This window comes from Passer domesticus, chromosome 1, assembly GCF_036417665.1.
Source record: "Passer domesticus isolate bPasDom1 chromosome 1, bPasDom1.hap1, whole genome shotgun sequence".
In the NCBI taxonomy this organism is placed as follows: domain Eukaryota; kingdom Metazoa; phylum Chordata; class Aves; order Passeriformes; family Passeridae; genus Passer; species Passer domesticus.
This window is the reverse complement of record NC_087474.1, coordinates 125,231,868-125,248,204: the sequence shown is the minus strand read 5'-3', so window position 1 is coordinate 125,248,204 and position 16,337 is coordinate 125,231,868. Positions and strand designations below refer to the sequence as shown.

General features: G+C 37.5%; 1 protein-coding gene and 1 long non-coding RNA gene across 5 annotated transcripts in view; both read right to left on the bottom strand.

Annotated features, from left to right (window-relative positions):
* Positions 1-16,337, bottom strand: part of NKAIN3 (sodium/potassium transporting ATPase interacting 3) — a 333,546-nt gene that overhangs the window by 246,189 nt on the left and 71,020 nt on the right. The window lies entirely within an intron of this gene.
* Positions 1-16,337, bottom strand: part of LOC135289495 (uncharacterized) — a 30,136-nt gene that overhangs the window by 3,325 nt on the left and 10,474 nt on the right. Inside the window, exons 2-3 of the long non-coding RNA XR_010352265.1 lie at positions 9,733-9,916; positions 8,648-8,832 (exon numbers count right to left, since the gene is read on the bottom strand). This is a non-coding gene — a long non-coding RNA (uncharacterized LOC135289495). The remainder of the gene's footprint in view (positions 1-8,647; positions 8,833-9,732; positions 9,917-16,337) is intronic.

Below are 16,337 nucleotides of genomic sequence, written 5' to 3'. Positions count from 1 at the left end.
CTTTCATTATTCTTATGATCAAGCCCAGACAGTTGTGGTGATTTTGACCAGTTTCACTGTTCTTCCCATACACCTATGAGTAGACAGAATAGTCTAGCAGTCACTTAGATAGGACTCACTAATTTCACTGATGATAAAATACAGTTATCCACACCACATTTGTAATACATCACCTAATTAGTGATATGTAGGAGATCCCAAGGGATAAAGAATTTTCCTACATTCTTCACAGCTCTTCTCTGGCTAATGTTTGTCCTTCTCTCTCCCAAAAAAAGAAATCTGTTCTACCAGATGTTGAAACAGACCACACACCTTCAGAGAACACTAACACTCAATATTTCTGAGCTTGTGTGACATGACAGTTTACTAGCAGGATACTATTCCAGGATATTTCAGTCTCCGTGTAATGCTGCATCCAATACCTTTTTTAATTTATGAAAATAAAAACCAAATAATAAAAGTATCTTATCAACTATGTATTTACAAATTATGGTGTAATTATCTATTTCAGATCTGAGAGAATTTTTCAAAATTTCCTGTTTACAAAGATATAAAAGAGTTCTGTTAAAGCCATCTATTTTTCACTTTGTCCCTCAGAGCTTTCCTTTTGCCCCATCTAGTTAAAAAGCTGTGGGGATGCTTGGACAGTTGGATACAATTCTCAGCTGTGATCTTCTCATAAATCCATTTCACTGACTGAGGACCATCTCCAAATGGATTTATAAGTATGTACCCATTTTCCCTTAGGAATTCTTTTTTGTAGTCACACTTCCCTGAGCACTAACTGTGATTCATATGTGTGATAATTAATTACAATGTCACAATATTCTTCTCCCAAGGCAACCAGCTGACCTCTAGCTCACTCTAGAAACACAAATATCCCTTGGGAATGGCTAGGCAGAGATATCTCCTGGCTGGAGCACAAACAGAACATGCAGATTTCAAACAGAACAGATTTCACCAGTGGGTAAATAAATTAATAAACATTTTCCTGAGTGTCTTGCAAGGCAGTGTTCAGGCCTCAGCCTGTAACTTTGGCAGACTGAGAAAAATCCCGTGCCAGCATATGAGTAAGAGAGAGAAACATCTAAGGTGCTCAATACTAGCTGTGGAGAGAGAACCTTAGCCAGAGTAAGACACAAATTTTCAGGTAATAATGATCCTAGGACTTGTGGTGCATTGATGTAAGACCTCTTTCACAACAGTGGATTGGAAGGAACAGATATCTATAGGAAAAAAAACAGAAAATTAATCAAGCTGCTGCAAAAACACAAGTATGAACTTAGAAATGGTTAGGAAAGAGTTGTGCTAGTTAGTTATGCTGCAGGATATCTCTGCATCCATATAAATTCCTGCCTTGAACCTCTTCCAAGCAGAGGCGCAGGGAGAGTAACTGCAGTTTTGAAAGCTGCATTTGTAATAGTTTTTGCCTTTGGTATTTGAGGTCAAAACCTGGTCTTCCTAGTTCAACTGATATTTCCAGCTAGGTTAGAGCAATAAAGATAAAATTATTATTTGTCTAGAACAATTTGTCTTTGCTATTAAAATGACAAACAATGACACTGTTGCAGTCAGTAAGACAGAGACAAGACTCTAAGAAAGAGCCAGCTTAAGGTTTTGAGGCAGATAACATAAGCCTGCCAGGAAGGAAGAAGCCTTATGAGCTGGGTGAGGACTGGGCTATTCCTTTTTAGGTAAATGGTTGTTGGGAACAGAGAAGAGGGAGAAGCAGCAGGCATTTGTTGGAATATAAAAGGTAACTGAAGTAACCTCTGTGAGGATCTCTGTCCCTCCTTTAGCAGTAGGTAACACCTCATTCGCCCATTAATTGAAGGTAATGGTAACACTAGCTGACAACCTGACTTTTCAGCGTTCCTGATTAGATAAAGTGGTCTGTCTGCTTTGGTCCACCATAAGCAGTGCGCCTAATTTGCATCTATTTAGAGGCAGGCCTGTCCTTTATTATCAGATAAAGGAAATAATTTTGATTTCCAGGATTGCACTGCTGTCATATAGCAGAGCCTATGAATCCATCAACCAGAAATGATGCTCCACTCAAACAATTTATGCAAGTATGTGGGAATAGGATGAAGTAGTGCCATTAAACAGTCCTATCAGCATCACATTGCACCATCCAGTCATGCACTTTGCAATGAAATAATAACCTCAGAATTACCTTGTGCATTGGAAATGCAACTTCTTAAGTCATGGGCAGTTCACTACTGCCAAGAGGCCAAAACTGTGCACACAGGTTTTTCACTTCATCTACTTGCTTCTAGCAAAACACTCTTGAAAAGGCACAAAGTGTGCTGTATTCAGTTATGACATGAATAATTTCAAATATTTAGCATGCTTCTAGATGGATTTAAATAGTTATTTTCAGATTCCCCTGTTTGTAAGCTCTGAGACCTCTCACTTTTTCCACAAATATGTGATTACAGCCTAAAGAGAAAACCTTCTCTCCAAATTAGAAAATGTTTCAAGATTTTTAGTAGATTATCTGATATCCAACAGTAAATGTACTTATAAAGCACAATTCAACAGTCTGCCAGACAGGGTCTTGATAAAGAAATGTGGAGGAGGAAGAGGGAATGTAAGAAAGAAAAAAAAGAAGAGTACAAATATACTGCATTCTTAGTTCAAAGGCAAATAGAAGTTCAAAACAGATCAAATGGTTAGAAAGTCCTTTCTTTTAAAGGCAACAAAAAGCATTAGTTTCCCTTTTACATAACTGATCTGTTGTTAGCTTTTCTGTCACCATGGAGACTCCCATTGCTGCTGCTGCTGATTTTGTCTAACTGCTCAGTACATGTTTGTATCATCACCTAATATCAAGCTGACTCTCTGGTAGAGAAATTCATATTTATTATTAATTATTGTCAGTCTAAAAAAAGAAATTAATTTCACTTTCTTGTGTTGATTTTTTTCCATTGTTGCTTACTTTATATCACACAAAAATTCCTATGAATTTACTTTCCTTAATCTCTCTCAAACACAAGTTCAGGGTTGATACAAGTGTAATGAAGGCACTGCTGCTTTCACTGCAGGTGAAAGCTGGTTTTATTCTTATCTTCCAATTATCTAATCCTATAGAAAAAATTACAATGATTTAGTGTGGTCAGCTGAGAATATGATGTCTGAATGCCTTCCTGAAGGCAGGGGTAGAGACAAAACACTAAATCTCATTGAACCCACATTCAGTTTCTTCATGGTAAGAGCAGAGAATGACAATATCTGATATTCTCTAACAAACACTGTCCAATGTACTTACAGCTGTATTTAAAAATCAGAAACAGATTTATTTTTAGGTAGCAATGTTTACACATTTATAAAATACTAAGAGTATTTAAAGTATCTTTTCAACACCACCAACATGAGAATTTGTTTTTCTTTTGGAACAACTTCAACAGAGACAATAGTGACTTTATTCAAAAGTTTTGCATGTTCAAAAATGTAAAATAACTTGTGGACCATTGCTTTTCATAATAGTACTTTTTCTTCACACTACTGTTTTCTTCACAAGAGGAAAAAAGTACACATCTTCTCTGAAGAGTTATAGTGAGAGCCTAAACTATTTGGAAGCAAAGAAAGAAAAGTTTTAAGATTCCCTTTCTTAGACTCCCCTGCATGAAACTGAAAGAACAGACTTTACATAGTGTCCTTTGGTTACCTTTTTGGATACGCAATCCTGGTTTCTTTCCTGAAACTAATATTCCCTATAGTAGCAAATAATCTTTTTCCACCCTTCCTAGAAACCCAGGATTGGCCACTGCACATGGATGACTCTTGACATGACTCATGCTGCTCACATTTTTATCCTATCTTGCCTAGACCACAGCAGTGAGACACAGATGGATGCGCCGCCCTCACTGCTCAGCGGTTGCCAACTAGGAAAGATCACCACAACACATCTCCTCTGCAGAATATGGTACTGTGAGCTAATCAAGCTCTTTCCTTGCTGTCTGTTACTGATTTTCATGAAATAGCAAATCAGGTGCAAGGTCTCATCTCTTCAAGTTTAAGAACTTGTAACACTACAAGATGACACTTGTGGTTATGACAGCATTGGTGGTGGTACAAGAGAAGGCTGAGGAGAAAAAAATCAACCTAGACTGGAAATGCGGTTTGGAATTTGGGCATGAACTTTCTGAATAGCTACCAAGAATTCACAGGTCTTGCTACTTTCTCTTCCTAGAACAGAGGTTACTGCTTTGATATCAACTTGTCTGACACAGACAACATTCCTTTTAAGGAACCTGGTTAAAAAACAAAACTGGAAAGCTTCAATCACCACAGACAGGAAAATGACTGAGATATACTGTCCAGATGTATTGCACCTTGTTTCATTAGCTGAGGGGAAAGGATCCACTGAGGAAATATATGACAAACATTGGCTATGTTGGCTACTGAAGAGAACTCAGATGTTGATGATGAGCAAAAGTTACAGAGTGCTGACCACTCAGTAGAACTTCAAAGAAAAATGCTTAATTTCTCCATTGAGAAAGCACAGAAAAAACATTTTTTTCTTTTTACTACCTGTAGAATGCAACTTTTTCATGAACAACAGCACAGAATATCAGCCATTACACTGCACAAATGATCTAACCATGCAGCTTCTTACACTGGCAAAATTTTGTAGTGTAGACCAAAAAAATTGTGCTGATCAAAGCTACAAAAAACATCATCCCTCACCCCAGGCTATTTCTGTTTTCAGCCTTAGTATACCCATTCTGGGTCTAAACTCTAAATCTCCCTCCTCCTGGGCATGTATCAATGATTTATTACAGATCCAATGATACAACACCTGCTGCACAGTTATGTAGTTTAAACAAAAGGGCATTCCTCAGTCTTCCTGCTGTATCCCTTCAAAAAAAAAGTTATCAGTCTTTTCATCAGTCTAAACAACACTAGAACCTGCACTGGTTACTCACCTGAAATGTGACTGAAGCCTCCTCAGCCTGACAGAATGTTTATCTCACCATTGAGCAGCCTAGCATGACACGTACAGACAGATTCTTCCTTAGAGATAACCCAGAACAATCCCTCTCAAAATAATGCAGTTCCTTAATGTACACAGTTCTTCACCACACCTTCTAGAGATCCTGCATTGGCTCCTGCTGTCAGAAGCACACTGGAGGACGTAATTTGACACAAGACATTACCCAGGACAGAAAAAGCTGTTAAATTTACAAGCAGCACATTGAACTCCCCTTTCTGTCCCTTTAAACAGACTTTCACCAAGACTCTTCTAATCTGCAGACAAACACTGTGCCAGCTGAAGTCAATAGATAATTAACATTCCTGACTAGATAAATTTGTTGTTTTCCTCTAGATATTGTCTCTTACACATGTAAAGAGTAAAACAAGTTTTGAAGTCATTAACTTATTCAGTTAACTCATATTTGCACTACATAACTTTGAGTACTCTTAAAAATAAACTAGAACCTTGTTTATTCTTGGGCTCACCATTCTCACCTTCATGCTTCCCATCAGGCCCTCTAGCTGAGGAAGAAAGAGGCAAACCTATTTACTATGCTAATGTTTTAGCAAAACCAAAATCTCAAATTTCTATGTTCAGTTGAAGATGTAATTTAGATTAAAAACTAAATAGTGTTGGATTTTGAGGATGACTTACAGACAAATCTACTCAGCTGGATGTGGTATCTTGGCCTATAAAAAACTCATCTCAAAGAATATTTCTGGCATTTTTTTAACTGTAAGTGCTTTCAGGAGAGTAATTGTCCATTATTGAAGTAAACCTTACAGACAAAAGCTGCAGTCAGAAGAGAAGAAATTCTATATGTACAACCACAAATGAGCTGTGTCCACTTTAGTTCTGTAGTTAGAGACAGCCCAGGCCTGATCATCATACTTTCAGGCCTTTCAAGTTAGATTCAGTCAGTTCACAAATCATGGTAAAGTTACCAACAAATATTCACCTAAGTTTTGGTAGGGTTGAGTTTTTACTTTTCTGGAGCTGGAGTCTTCAACTACACAAGAAACAAGATCATCAAGTATGCTTCCAAGTGAAACAGTTCACATTTCCAACCAAAATAGTTCCAGTTATAACAAGACTCTAGACTAAGAAAAAACTTTATGTTGGTTTCTGTTTGCAGACAAATACACTGTGCAGGTATCAGTCTCCCAGACCTAAAACATGTACTTGAGACCTCATCACACTTTTCAGTCTTTCAGCTCAGCTACCTTTTATGCAAGTATTGAATAAAAATAATTGCAGAGATTTTAACCTATGCCAAACACAATTTTTAAATTACATACAGGACAAAGCATATTTTTCTACTCTTAGTGTCATAACTATTTGAACTTCCTCCACAACATTTAAACTACATTAAAGATTAATATCACATTCTCCTCAACATCCCAAATCAAGTAAATAACCCATAAGAGATAGCTTATAATCATATTTAAAAGTCTTCTTCCCTGCACTAATCTCATTCTAAAACATTAAACCTGATTTTTTTTAATCTGATTTACTTCTCATGACATACTTCGTGTTTATTTTTTACACTTTGCTGGCTGAATCAAGATTTGTGCAATATTAGTATATACTTCTTAAGGTATTTGTATGGCTTAACTGACAATTATTATTTTTATTTCTCCTTTGCATCACTACTGGCTCTTTTCCTAATTCAGAAAGATTGAAATACCAACATCCTAATGAGAAATTATTGCCATAATCAGCATACACATTTGTGCAAAACTAAGCAATACATATGAAGCTAGAGGAGACCCCTGGAACTGCTTTCATTTGTCTACAGATATTTCAGAGTGTAGCAAGACAAGTCATTGAATACAGGCAGCCATTTGCAACTCAAAGCTCAGGAATAAAAGTCCTGTCCAACAGGACTTTACAGACCATGCTGCTGGCAAAGTTAAATATTTATGTCAAAGCTGATCACTGAAAAGACAATGTACGCTTAATTTTAAGAATTTTAACAAGCCTCTTTCTTGTTAAAAATAGTTCAGATGGCTTCTAGAACAGTCTCCCCAAGCTCTTAAGCTGAGAACTTTGGGGATGGACCTGCAGTCCAGAGCTGGCCTTCCCAAAACTGTAGTATTTGACATTCCCACTTTCTTGGACACAGAGTGAATTAAAACACTTATCCAGGCAATGGTGACAGTTCAGTGACAGCTACACGTGAGAGTCAGACTGAGAAAATCTAAACACTAAATCTGAACACAAAAAAAAACCCCAGACCTGAACACAGATGCATAAATTCAATAGGCTAATTCTACATTTTGATCCACATTCCTGATATCTTATACATGCAGTTTGTCACTCAGATGAAGGGAGCTCAGGGAGAGACTAATAACTCATTCAGACAAAAAACATAGTTAGAGGGTGCTGGGAGGTGTACAAGAAAGAAGCCTGTCATGTCTTTCATTCACAGGTCTTCAGTATTTCATCTTCTCTGTTAGACTTCCTAACACAGAAAACCTTTCTATCATTATTTTGCCTCTTTGCATAATGTGTAGCATTACATCAAAGAAAAATTGAAAAAAAAAACCCCAGCCAAATATAATATTCAGGCCAATCACATCTTTACAAGACTAGCAAGACTGAATAGGAATTGACCTATCCCTATTAATTTCAATGTATTTCATATAAACAGCAACACTAAAATTAATTTGAAATATTAGTTTATTAATTGTTAGCTTTCCATATTCCAGAGTGGATTCAGCACATTTTATATTTTAATTGTAGTCGAGATGAAAAGTGATTGGATTAGACACAATTTATGTGTAATCGAAATTAATGAATTTGCTAATGAAATATTTATAGGTGACCTTTCCCTGAATTAATAAAAAACCACTCCTGTTTTGTTTAAAATAGCTTTGATATTTACAGTCTGAGGTTAGATTTAAATTGTCTTTACATAAAAAAGGCTAAATAGACATCTGTTATTCCTGTAGATTGGCAAAAAAAAAAACCAGCAACATTGCAGTTTTCTCCTGCCAGACACATTTAGTATTTCTTGTCAGGTATACAAGTGCCATTCCCAAAAGTTAAAAGTCTTATATAAAATCATTAATTAACTTGTTTGTATGTGAATAATTTATTCTCATCTTGGTCCACCAACCAATTCTAGTGGCATTTAGATGTGATCTGGTCTCAGGCATGTTGCCATTAATATTAAAGCAATGTGAAACTAGGACACAGGCCTGTGCCACGTTAATGATATTCTTATCAAAATGACGTATGTTGCCATTGTCAGAATTAGCAATGCAGAAATGCTAATGTGATTCTCCATGGGCTACAGCTGCATATTCCAGTTTGTTAGAACTCCAGTGTTATGATGACTGCTATGAAACCCTGGTTGCAAAATACTGAGCTAGCAACTTGGTAAACTTTGAAATAACCAGCATACTTATCTCTACCTAGCCAGATGTGAAACTGTATTAAATTAAAATCAGATAGGAAATTGCATTAAAACTCTCTCAATGTATTTTAAAATGTTGAGATGACATAAAATGATAGCATTTATTGAAGTCAGAACCCTACATGTCTTACTCATGCGATTAGCCCGATGCTGTTTGATGGCCCACTCGTTTGAGAAAGGTGAAAGACATTTGGCCTTTAAGAGGTCCTCTTTCCCTCCTCCTGATACCAACAGTTTCACCTTACCTGGAATGTATAAATGGGGACTAGCATCTTTGAGATTCACAAAATTCATCAATCTCCTGCTTATCTGTGCATGGGTAAAATCTGTTCTGGAGTGCTGCACAGTTTTGAGCATGGTAGTTCAGGAAAGATGTGGACATCCCAAAAGGTATTAAGAAGCAAAAACAAGCATGATCAAATCTAGAAAACTTGATCCAAAAAAAAATAGGAAAATCAGAACACAGCTCAGACTGAAGGGAGGCAGAATAACATTCTTGAAATATACCAAGGACAGTCATAAAAAGAAAGGTGATGTTTTAATCTCTCTAGTTGCTCTGAATATGGAAAGAGAAGTGATGTCTTAAAAAGCATCAGGGTCCAAGCAGAAAAGACTTGAGGGGGAAATACAACTTTCCAGTGACAAGCACACGCAGACTTTATGAAAGCTTTGTCGAACTACCATCTTTGGATGTTTCCAGAGCACACTAAGCAAATATCTATCAGGAAGAGAGTAAGCATACTTGGTCTTGTATCATACCCAACAGATTGAAAGGCTCCATCTACTCAATCTCTTCTTGCCTTATTTATGATTCCACAGACTCACACGGGATTCTTTCTAAAATCTAAGTCTCTATAGTAGTCATTTCAAAGGCCAATGGTTTGCTTTCCTACAAAGCAGATGAAACTAGCAGTGACTATTTCCAGCACCTGCATATCCCAATTCACATTGGGGTACACATTATGCTCAGGATTAGAGCATTAGGAAAACATTTGATACTTCCAAGGTTTCACTGAAGCAAAATTCCGCTACCATTAGCTTTATAATAGTGAGATTTCAGAGAATGCATGACAAACAGAAAGGCAAATAAAGAGGTGACAGCTTTGTGCACAGAAGTAAAAACAAAGTCTGTGTCCTGCCAAATATGCTTTCTAGAGGACTTAATGTTTACTAGTTTAGGAGGCTTCATCAGAGGGTTAGATGGATTTAACAATTGGCAAAACGTTCTATGACAACCATTTTGCCAGCTGTAAGTTGTAAAAATGCTAAGACATATGAATATGAAAGCAAGAAGGGCCATTTTAAAGCCTTTAAGTGTCCATTTATATACCTCCTGCAGTGTTTATCTCTTCATTTTCTTCTTTTATGCCTTTAATGTGTAGATAATCACTGGTCCAAATGTCTCTAAATACAGTGCACTTTAAAACTGCACATTATCTTCATAATGGGGAATTTCAGATAAACAATTCTTGGCTGGTTTCTAGAGATATAGAGCTCACTACAAAGAGCAAAATCTAAAGCAACAGAAGCAACACAAAGAAAACATTAGAGTCACCATTTAGATTTACAGTAACAAAAGTTATTCATTGCAGATTGACAAGCGCAGCATTGTGTGAATAAATAAAATAAGGAAGATGTCAACACACATTTTGCAATAAGTTTTTCCTTACATTTTGTGGCTGGGCTTGAATTTTTACTGAAGCACAGGGAAACTCCAAACCCAAAGCTAGTAAATGGGAGCTTCTACCCTACTTGCCCACTTTCTTGTTTTAATTTTTTTAAGAGATTCCATTTACCGTGACATGGGAGTTCCCACTTACAAAGATGAAGTTATAGCTGTGCTCACTTCCTCCCCCTCTCTGCCTTTCCCTCAGAGCAGATAGTGCAGAAGGCAGAACAAAGAAACCTGGCTTAGGGGAAAACAGATCTGTGTGCAGAACCACGACAAAAGGTATTCCCACACATAACAGAAATTAGACTTTTTGAAAGTCCTCAGAGGAGAAAAAAAAAAATTCTATTCAAACACAGCCAGTAACTGAGATGGAAGATAGCCACATTTTGCAACACCCTGGACCAACAGTGTAGGAACATGACATGTCTGTGACCCCAGGCAGGATTACTGATACTTCTGAAGTCCACCAGCTCCAGAGCTGCACCCCATCAGTAAGCTGGGAGCCCTTACACACTTGTCACAGGGGTTGGGGGTGGGTTTTGGAGCCTCCAGCTCCAGAGCCAGAGTAGAATCCACAAAAGCCCTCTTTGGAGCTTAGGTTCTTCCACATTCCCATCTTCCCAGCTCAGGAAGCAGACTTGAGGATTAAAATTAGAGGCAAAGTATCCTGGAAATTAGAAAAGTAGAAAGTTCATACTTGCATTTTACTGAAAGCTTGTAAATTCATGTAAAATGCATGTAAATATTTAGGCTTCAATAAACTGGTGCCTTTGAAGACAAGGTTTTGTCAAGGAGTTCCTGCCCACCTCTAAACATGGTTGACCATTCCAGTAGGAAAAAGGTGATCACTTGAAGACTTGACCACTTGCTCACTATCAAAATACAAATGAAATCACAAACACATGACTTTTCCAGTGCTTTCTACTTTCTCTAGCTGCAGACACACTGCAGCAGTCACAGGACAGACAGAATAGCAATTGCTAAGAAAATTGGGATAGAGCAGAGTGGTTATTTTTAAATTTCAGCTGCTAATCAGTAGTTTTTACTGCATCATTATTATACTGAATCAATACAATAATAATTGTATTAAGAAGCATTCAATTCCCTGTGTTTGAACAGGTATTGACAGCCTGAACAATGCACAAGAGTCCTCTTTTCCCTCTCCTTTGTAAATCCATTGCTTGGAAATTCTGCATCCCTCAGTGTTGCCATGGTGACAGCCCCATGAGTCCATCCATGACCTCCCAAGACACTTGGCACCAACCCATAATTCTCCAAAATCCACATCAAAGAGAACTAAAACCAATTACCATATGGATTTGTAATTATTATTTTAGTAATTTAATAGCTATTGGAACATACATGTGGCCTAACGGACTGAGCACAGACAAGAGGGTGAAGAGATTGAATTCTGCTCTTGGGTTGTCTGATTAGTTGGTCAAATTTGAGTTTCACTGGTGCTGAAAACTTAGAACTCACCACGACTTCATGTGGAACTCTAAATACTCTACACTCCTAAAACCCCCCACCCTCCTCTGTCCTTAATTCTCTGGTTTCAAAACAGTCACTTTCACAAATAATCTTGTTCTATTAAAAAATAACTACACAATTACACAGTATTACTTTTACCCCTAATAAAGCACAGATTGTATAGCAATATAATCCACACTTTTATTATTTTTTGGAGAAGCATAATGTTCTCAGTCAGAAATTAGTTTATTTCTTTACCAATACTGAACCTTTAAAAAGAAAATGAGAAAGCTTGGAAGCTTCTTTTGCAAGACACAGATAATTCCCTTCCTAATTACCCTACCTCTGCCTAATGAACCCTTACTTCATTAAGTCTGTTTGGGGGCTAATGCATATCTGAAGCAATAAACTCAGATTTTTGTGTCTATGTACAGTATCCTGGATTTCAGCTGAGCTAAACTGATAAAGTGATAATCTTGTACCTTCCCAGGTGATTTTTAAGGACAGGATTTACAAAGATGGGGAATAAAACAGATACTGGAGATAAGTGAAAACATGTCTGAAAATAAGAGGCACACTCAGCCAGGTTGTAGGTAAGCTGTGGGCAAGTCTTTCCTGAGCTCCTTAAGAGTTAAGGAACATTTGTATAAGAATCCTTAAAATAAGGATTGTATGTATATAAATATATATATTTCATGCATGAAGCAGCCAAATAATGAAGTTTAAATATTCATGAAAGGTCACATTCTTCATTACTCATGTCCATGTCACTTGTTTTAACAAAAGCAGGTTTACTGCTATGTCTATAAATTCATCCTCTCGAGATTACCTGAGCCAAGGCAGCTCCACAGCCACACTCGGGTCTTCCTGTTTCCTCAGAAGGGAAATACTTCAACCAATGAAAATGGTGAATTTCCTGAAACAAATTTGGTCTTCTTTTTCCTGCACAGCTGCAGGGATTTGCAATGGTCCCTCACCCAGACAGTATACCACACTGTGCAAAAGGTAAGGCCAGGTCCAGCTCTGTACCTCAGAATATCACACCATCCCACTCTTATGCCAGAAGACCAGTTCTGCAATTATAAAAACCCCTCTAGGTCAACAGGAAGACATCAGGACTTGTGTCTCAAAAGATTCATAGTCACCTTCCACCAGCAGTGAGATGTGGCATCTCAGGTTACAGAATGACAATCACAGACAGAGTAAGGGCCATGGTGGGTCCTAAGATGAATCTAAATGGTAAGACAAACCATTTTACGTGGTCTGAATCCAATTACTTTCTTTAATAAAGACAGACTTGTGAGCTATTCCTACTACTAACTGTTGTTTAGTCATCATGGAGTTAATTAGGTCAAACCAATAATCAATCCACCACGACCTCCCCCGTTAACACCAACGGTGTGTGGTTTCCTGTGGAATGCAATATACATGATTTGAAACAAAAGAAGTTCACTGCATTAGGAAGGAATATTGTGGTTACTCAGAAGGAGTTAAGGTGGAGTGCAGGTGCATTGAGAGAAGGTTTCAACATGAGTTAAGTCACTACTAACCACATCTCTAAACATCCTTGCCTAATTTCCTGATAGTATTCCTGCTGTCACTCAGAAGGATCATGCACGTAGCATGAGCTATCCAGACTTAAGAACTGGTATAGCAAAAGGCTCAGGTAAATTACTTTTAAATTTAACTGAGAGGTGAAAGGATTTAAATTCAAAATCCATATTCAATTCTCTATTACGCTGGTGTAAATCCACAATAACTGTCAGAAAAGTTATTTCAGACTCATACTTGCTTAACTGTGATAAGAATCCAGTCTTGTCATTTGAATTCAGTTAAAGCCAGATATGGAGCTGTGTGCTTTTTTTTGTTACTAACGGATTAAACTATGTCAGGCTTTTTGCAATGTGTTGCCATTTCAGATTGCCAACTTAGAACATGATAATAAAAACATTCAGTGTCTCTCCAGTGCTCTCTCATTTTAATTCAAAATATATGTATTAGTCACACCAAAAGTTTAATAGAAGTCCCTGGAATGCAAAGGAGTTGCAGACATCATGTACGTAAGGCTCAGCTGCAACAAGATATAATAGAACTAGGAAAGCTGTCTGCTGTAATGAGAAAGGCAAGGGAGCTAGGACTCCAAAGCACTCACCAGTTAGGATCAGAACCTTCAGCAAAGTATAATCACTTCAGTGGGGGCCCAGCCTGCTCCCCCTGCTGTGCTGCAGGTGTTCCATTAGTGTTGCACTAAAAGAACACCAAGAACTTAGTAGCACAATGTGGGGCAAGCCAACAGGCATATCTGCCATTTGTTCTGAAGCAAATGGATTAGAAACTCTTCATACTCAGGAACTCCACTACTCTTCTCGGAAACAAAATATATAAATGAGGAAAAATGCAACCCACCACAGCCTCCAGCCTGATGTTACATATTTCTCATTTGCCAAAACTCAATCTATTGATATAGAACTGGGAACTGTGAAACCACTGTTCCATTTTGTTCACTTATACTGAGCGCAGCACACATTTCGCTGTTTTCTCATCTTCTTCTGTATGTCTGCTTTGGCTCTACAGCTCTCAAGCTGGCAAGCCTCTGTGTAGGTCTTCAATGCAAACATAACTTACTTATTACACCTTACCTGTTACTCCAAGAAAATATCACCACTGAAGAAGAAATCAAAATTGTTGGCAGCTAACTACAAAATATTTCATGGTATATTGTTACAAAGGATAGATGCATGTTTCCAATTTATTTCTAATCTAACACTTTAAATATTACAAGCATGCATGAATCACAATAAAGCCCAAATAGGAAGACTATTTTTAAAAATATTGGGCTACACCACTCACCTTGACAAATAGATACAGCATTTTGACAAGTCAGCCTGGGCTTTTTCCTCAGTATCCACCCAAGTTTCATGCTGACCTATTAATTTTAATCACCTGCTGGACTCCATTTAATGGTTCAATGAATATTATAAACTGGAGCTCTTCTTTGCATAATCAAGTTCAATAAGCAACATAACTTTTTTAACTTAATATACTAACATGTTTTTGCAAATATTATAAATGTTTCAACACTTTCTCTATTAATAAAACTTTATCTACATTATTTTTAAACTAAGCTTCATGCCTTTCAACAGACTTCTGAATATATTACCTGCTCCCAACCATGCCAGATCTGAATTCACTTTCACTGTTCAAGATGCATATCCTTTATAAGAATAAAGAGCCTAATCCTGTGAGATACTGAGAGTCTAAGCTCTTCTTTTTCAAAGTCTTACCAACATACTCAAATTGCACTCTCTTTGGAGCCATTCATTCTTTTCAGGGATCAGATTCTGTTTCCTGAAAGTCTGATGAGTTTAGGACTACAATTAATCCTACAGTAGATTGAGTGCTAAAATCTACACTGCTTCGTAACTCCTACTGCAAGGAAAAAAAAATTTACTTCAGTAAAGCAATTTCATGGGCTTCTAGAAAAAAAAGGTGTATTTATAATGCATATTCTTAATTAATGCTTTCTGCATTCAGACAGATCATATATATTTTTCTTCCACCTGAATAACTATGATTCCAGCCCTTAGCTGGAAGTCAAAGAGAAATTATAAAACTCATAGCAGAAAGATACAGAAACAAAACTATTACTGCACTTACAAGACCCAAAGAAGAATAAAATTAAATGAACTGAACTTTAACATCAAAATTGATGTAAAAAAGGCCATTTCTTGGCCACTTTAAAGTTAAGGTGATGAACAGGTAATTACGGTAAAGAGCAGTTCTGCTCAGAACCAGATCCTCAGGATCTCATCATAAAAACTACAAGCCCAGAAATCTTAACTTAGCTAGTTGACCAAGCCCTACCTCTTTGTTAAAATGGCTAAGTCTCTTTAAAAAGCTCCACAGTTTTCCATCCTAAATTCACGGTAGCTAATCTGAAAATTGTAAAATTGTCAATTTAAGCGGAGCATCTTTGTGCCTGCAGCCTCCCTGCTGTGAAGCTTTGATTCAACAGGAATTTTGCTAAGAGCCAGGAGCCAAGATCCATCCAAGGCATGAATACCCAGCTTTGCCAGCCTCAGCTCTCTGATCTCACAGCAGCAGCCCCCAAGTGCAGGACTGAATGCTGAACACTCCACAAGGCAGCCCTGAGCACCCTAAACAATTTAAAAAACCCTCCACACAAGTGGGAGCACAGCAAAATTTAACTGAGATATCATTCCTGACTATTAAAAGGCAAAAGTTAGGTATTTCCTGATTTGTAAAGGATTATAATTAGGTAACATTCAGCCTGCAGAAGTTCCTTGACTGGTAGTTAGGAAGACCAAGGAGCTCCTCACAGGCACAGAGTGGACCCAGGACAGAGTAGGGATGGGAGTTGAAGTGTGCAGCATCACTGGCCTGTTTCCACATGTAAGAACCAGACTCTGAACTTCACAGAAACTGGATGAAGACTGCTTTTAGCCAAGATGATGTGGGCATTCAAACACTGTCAGAAGACTTGGACTGTCTTAGCTACTGAGCAGCCATGAAATAACACATTTTAATCACTTTTACAGCAGCTGGACAATAGCCAGCAATCTACAGATAAAGGGCTACAAGTGACTTAATATACACATTAAATGTCTTATTGTTAGCAGTACTGAAGACTAATGAGTAAAATGAAAGTGAAAAGATAACACTGGTAGGTGACAGTTTTACTTAATCAAAGAGCCTCTGGGGCCTGCAGAACTATATCAGAGTCACAGGGATTTACTTTCTTCCTTGTTTATTTAGACAGATCTATTCTGCAA